Below are 6,079 nucleotides of genomic sequence, written 5' to 3'. Positions count from 1 at the left end.
TTGTTTAATTTCCAACAAGTGTTGATAAGGAATACTGTGTATAGGGGATCGATTTATTGCAGATCTTTTTAGGTTATACATGGGAACACTTTGTTAAGTATATTTTGTTAGATTTATATTGGTCACTGATATGTTGATGGCAGCAGGTGTTATGTTGTTATTTGGAGCCAATTTATAGCACAATTATCCTGTGTATAAGCTGTCGCAGGCAGAATCCTCTCTACCTAGTGTCTCACGTCCATCTACTGTCCGTCTACCTCGTCTCCTTGTCCCGTCTTTGCTGCGTTCTGTGAGTGTTCCTTCAGTTTTTACTCACATATGCTCCGTAGGTGTAAGGTTATTTTCTGTATTTGTACAGAGGACACATAATAAAATATATGTTTGGATATAAATCGGGGTTGGGAGCCTGTGTTCTCCAGCTATTGTGGAACTACAAGTCTCAGTCCCCCTGGCTGACAGGCACTGTGTAATATGCTAGTGCTGTACAAACTGAGAAAAGTAATAATAACACTCCAGTATAAGAGGTAGTACAGTCTACAGGCCAGAAGGTGGCAGCATTGGTCACTATTAGAAGCACAACATCTGAATCATTCCCACGTTCTGGTTTTCATAGTCCTACAGCTATACAATGTTACAGCAATATAGACTGTATTTGAGTAAACGTTCAATCTTCAAGGCAAACCGTTTTTTGTATGTTCTCCCCGTGTTTGCGTGGGTATCCTCCGGGGGCTCTGGTTTCCTCCCACACTCCAAAAACACTGGTAGGTTAATTGGCTGCAATCAAAAAATTGACCCTAGTCTCTCTCTTGCTCTGTGTATGTTAGGGAATTTAGACTGTAAGCTCCAATGAGGGCAGGGACTGATGTGAATGAGTTCTCTGTACAGCGCTGCGGAATCAGTGGCGCTATATAAATAAATGGTGATGATTCATGTTACACTGACCTGTACCAGCACCGTCTGACCAGAGATATTGCCTCGGATTAACAATTAGATAATCTAGGTCAGAGATGGGCAACAGGCTGCCCTGCGGCCCCTCCGAGCCGTCCCCTGTGGCGTCAGATAGATTTGTTATAGCGTGTAACACTTGTTTAGAATGCCTACTGATATGTTATTACAGATAGGCGTCTCTTTCCCTGATAAAATATATTGTTTTATCTTAATACTGAGATTGAGGGTAATGTGCGGCCATTTTGAAAGTGAGAGGGGCCACACCCGACGGCTCCTGATCTGTATCAGGGTGCCCATCACCGCTTTAGTCAGAGGATTCGGCCACTGTTGGCCGTAATTATCAGGATATTAACATAAGGTGATATTTTTAGGGCTTCAATATTACAGCAAAATAATGGGGATAGACTGTTTCATTTGATGTTTTAATTTCCTTTTGTAGAAGAAAACAGAATTCTACCCAAGTCTCAGAACACATAATCATGGGCAAGAGTTGTGAGAATGATACCAGTATTGGTTTTCACACAGTTTGCTGCTTCAGTGTTTTTAGACCTTTTTGTCAGATGTTGCTATGGGATACTGACGTAACATTACAAGCATTTCATGAGTGTCAACGGCTTTTATTGACAATTACATTAAATTTATGGCAAGATGCTCCATCATGCTGGAAAAGGCATTGTTCCTCACCAAACTGTTATTGGATGGTTGGGAGAAGAGACTGTTTTGGTACCATTCTAAAGAATGGCTGTGTTCTTAAGCAAAAAGAGGATTTTTATACTCACGATAAATCCGTTTCTCTTTCATCCCATCTGGGGGACACTGCTACCATGGGGTTGTGTGAGGGGAGGAGGAGTTTGGCACTTAACTAGTTAACTCTGTTAATGTATGCGCGCCGCGCCCCCCCCCCCCCCAGTAGACTTCAGTTTAAGTATAAATCCCCAAGGAAGGGGAGTCAACCAACCAAAGACCGAACAGCAGAAGGGAGGGAACACAGTGTTCCCCAGATGGAATCAGAGACACAGATTTATCGTGAGTATAAAAATCCACTTTTCTCTTTCATCCCATCTGGGGGACACTGCTACCATGGGGACTTTCTAAAGCAGCCCCGACAACCCAACACGTAGAGCACTACGGCCATAACTGGCGCCTGTGGATGCAAGGACATTGACTTGGTAAAATTTAGTAAAGGTATGGACTGAGGACCAGGTGGCTGCGCTGCATAACTGGTCCGCTGAGGCCCCATTTCACCCAGCCCAAGACGTCCCCACAGAACAGGTAGAACGGGCAACAATATGATCTGGCACAGGTAGCTTAGCATTGATATAAGTCTGCTTCATAGTCGACGTAAGCCATCTAGCAATAGATTGCTTGGAGGCCGGCCAACCACATTTTGAGAAGTCAAAATAAACAGAGAATCTGTGCGACAAATCTTTGATGTCCGATGGACATAGATTCAGAGAGCTCTGACCACAGCCAAAAATTCCATAGATCCTGTTCCACACACCTGTGGATCATCCGTGAAGACCAGAACCACTATTTCCTAACGGCATCAACAGGATTTCTGGATACCAAACTCTCTGTGGCCAAGCGGGAGCCACCAGTATGACTGGCAGTCCGCCCTGCTTGACTCTCCGAAGGATGCGGGGAATCATGGAAATCAGAGGGAATAGGTATCCTAACCTGAAGTCCCAGGGCACTGATATTACATCTACTGCCACTGCCAAGGGATCTCTTGCCCTCGAGCCAAACTGTAGGATCTTTCTGTTGTGAGTAGACGCCATTAGGTCTCGGTCCGGGGTCCTCCATCGGACGACCAGAGACTGAAAAACTTAAAATATAAAGAGATAAAGAGACCATTCCCCTGGCAGAATTGCATGACGGCTTAGATAGTCTGCTTGCTAGTTCTGGATGCCTGGAATAAAGACTGTGGAAATGGCGGGGACATGGTTTTCGGCCCAGGTGAAAATATGAGTCGTCACCTCCACTGCTCTTACACTCCTGGTGCCTTGGTCTGTTGACGTACAACACTGCTGTGGCGTTGTCGGGCCGCAGACAGACCGGTTGGCCCTGAAGGATGGACTGTGCACCCTGTCAGCCTTTAACACGTCTTTTAGTTCCAGTATGTTGATGGGGAGAGAGAGAGAGGTCTCCCCAGCAGACCAAAGCCCCTGAAGTCTCAGATGAAGAACCACAGCACCCCACCTCCGTAGGCTGGTGTCTCCAAGACCATGGGCAAAGGACCTGCCGACTAGCAAGTTGTCCCGGGCTATCCACCATCTGAGGGATTTTCCAGCTTCTGGTGAGAAGCAAATCACTTGACGTTCTAACCTCTGATGGGATCCTGACCATTTTTTTTAGGAGACCCATTGGAAGCAACGAGAGTGGATTCGACCAGAAGGGAGAGTCTCGAAGGTCGACACCATCTTTCATAGTAAGCGCACGCAGAAGAGGACCGACGGTCTGCGGCAGGACAAAACTCGAATCGCCGAGTCCCGCAGGGATCGGATTTTGTCCTCTGGAAGGAATACTTTCTGTTTGTTGGTATCTATTATCAGTCCCAGAAAAGTCATTATCTGGCAAGGGGTTAACTGGGATTTGGGGCGATTTATGAGCCACGAATGCCTCTCCAGGATCCTGATGGTAAGCTGAAGATGTTGCTTAAGCAGGTGAACAGAAGCAACCTTGATTAGTAAATTGTCCAGGTAGGACACTAATTGCACCCCTCTGGAATGAAGATAAGTCACCATCACAGCCATAATTTTTGTAAACACCCTTGGTGCAGTTGCAAGGCAGAATGGGAGAGTCGTGAATTGGTACTGAGAAAATCCTACCGTGAATCTGAGAAGAGCCCGATGTGCCTTCCAGATAGGAACATGGAGGTAGGCGTCTTTGATGTCTATCGACACCATGAACTGGTTTGCCTCCAGTCCGTTGATAACTGACCTCAGAGATTCCATTCAAAATCTGACCACCTGCAGGTGAAGGTTCAACTGTTTTAGGTTTAAGATGGGGCAGAAGAAGCCATCCGACTTTTGGAAAAAAAAAAGAGGTTGGAGTAGAACCCTTGTCTCTTTTGGTCTTCCGGAACTTCTCGGATAACTCCTGCAGAAAGAGAGGCAACATAGAGAAGCTCTTCTTTGTGTGTGGCGGGGCAAGCTGGTTGCAAAAAACCGACGAGGGGCTGGACCCACTAGGTCTATTATGTAACCTCTTGTCATGATCCCGCGAATCCAACTATCCTCTGAGGACTCTGCCCTCTGAACAGAAGCAGACATCTCCCCACTCCCGCCGCCGCTAGAAGTGGGAGTGGGCTTCATGCTGCCGGTTTATCCGGGAGCTTAGAAGAGGGACGACTTATGGAGGAGGAGGAAGACCTACCTCGGTGAGCGTGACCTCTGGTGCCAGATAGTCTGGACCCGAGTGTCTGGGCCCTGCCAAGATGGGTCCCCTCAAAAGGGCTATCTAAATGAGCCAAACCTGGTGTCCTAGGCTTTGGGACATTGACTGGTAAGAAGGTACTTTTGCCTCCTGTGGCCTGTGAAATTATGCTGTCCAATTCCGGGCCAAATACTCCTCCACTGCAATAAGGGAGGGACTCCAAGGACTTCTTAGATTCAGTGTCCACATCCCAGGACCTCAGCCATAGGGCCCTCCTTGCCGCTACTGCTGTTGCTGAAACAGAGGAGAAAATGGAAGCTGCGTTCTGGGCAGCTTCATACACATACCCTGAAGACTTCTTGAGATGAAGGGCCAGGGGAAGTAAGTCAGAATCTTACAAGGCTGTAGCCAACTGGTCAGCTCATGTTTCCATAGCTCTAGCGACCCATGCTGATAAAACATGGGTCTGAATGAGGTATCTGCTGCCGTGTAGATGGACTTTAAGAAAACCTCCATCTTACAGTAGGTGGGGTCCAGCAGGAATGCTGTCCCTTGGACAGGGAGCGTGGTGTGGCGAGCCCCAACGCAGTCAGTACAAAGCTCCCCCGGATCCTGCTGTTCAATGGGTAATTTAAGTTTACACTTGAAGCAAGTATAATATTTAACACAAGGTGCTTTACCCTTGTCAGACATTTAAAGGTAACAGAGTATAGCAATAAAATGTAATACAGGCAAACACACAAGAAATAGATAGAAGATACTAACTAATCTATGACAGGAGTCAAAAAATAGTATCCATGTTAAGGCTCTATGTGAAAGCAAGAGTATTTTTGCAAGTAATATTCAATGTACTAATATATTTTTATGAATAAGATCTCCAATACACCTCTATCTATATTATAGTAAGTATAGAAAATTATTTTGGTACTTCGTCTTCCAGGGCTAAGCTGTCTGGAGCAGGAGAAGTCTGTCAGCAGCTCTGTTATCCCTAAGGAGAAGCTGATGGCTCTTTTCCCGGGCAGGTCTTGGCGCCTTGGGAGAGTCCAATTTTCCTCTGCAGGGGGGGAGCTCTATTATCCTAGCTCTTACCGTCCTGCACTTGCTCCATTTAATAGGGCAACGATTGTAAGGGCGATTTACTGCTTCTCTATAAGCAGATATCGCCGCTCAGCGCATCTCCTGGTCCCTGCAGATGAATACCATGTCCCCCCCCACCTCCTTTTCCGAGGAGGGGGCTTGGAATAGTCCAACATGTCAGCCTCCGACGGCGGGGGTTAGCGGCGCTCTCTGCCTTCGTGGCAGCGCCGGTAACCTAGTAACGATCAGTGTGACAGCGGCTTATATAAGCCGCCTGTCACACTGCATAGAAGACGTCATCTCTCATCTGACAGCTGCTTCTTTCACTAACGAGTGTACTCTGTAAGAAGTACAGAGGACACCTCTGCATAAAAATAAAATATAAAGTAAAAAACTTTACTGCCTAGCTAAGTGAGCCCAACTCCCTTGGGCACTCAACTGAAACTGAAGGTTACAGGGGAGGTTGCAGAGGGGAGGGGTTTGTCGGCAGCATACATTAACAGTTAACTAGTTAAGTGCCAAACTCCTCCTCCCCTCACACAACCCCATGGTAGCAGTGTCCCCCAGATAGGATGAAAAAGAAATTGTGATTGAGCCCACTCTCTTGGCTGAGAAGCAACCCCACACATGCATGGTCTCAGGATGCTTTACTGTCGGCATGAGACAGGACTGATGGTAG

Source organism: Mixophyes fleayi, chromosome 5 (assembly GCF_038048845.1).
Source record: "Mixophyes fleayi isolate aMixFle1 chromosome 5, aMixFle1.hap1, whole genome shotgun sequence".
Classification (NCBI taxonomy): domain Eukaryota; kingdom Metazoa; phylum Chordata; class Amphibia; order Anura; family Limnodynastidae; genus Mixophyes; species Mixophyes fleayi.
The sequence above is the reverse complement of the archived record's forward strand: the minus strand, read 5'-3'. Positions refer to the sequence as shown.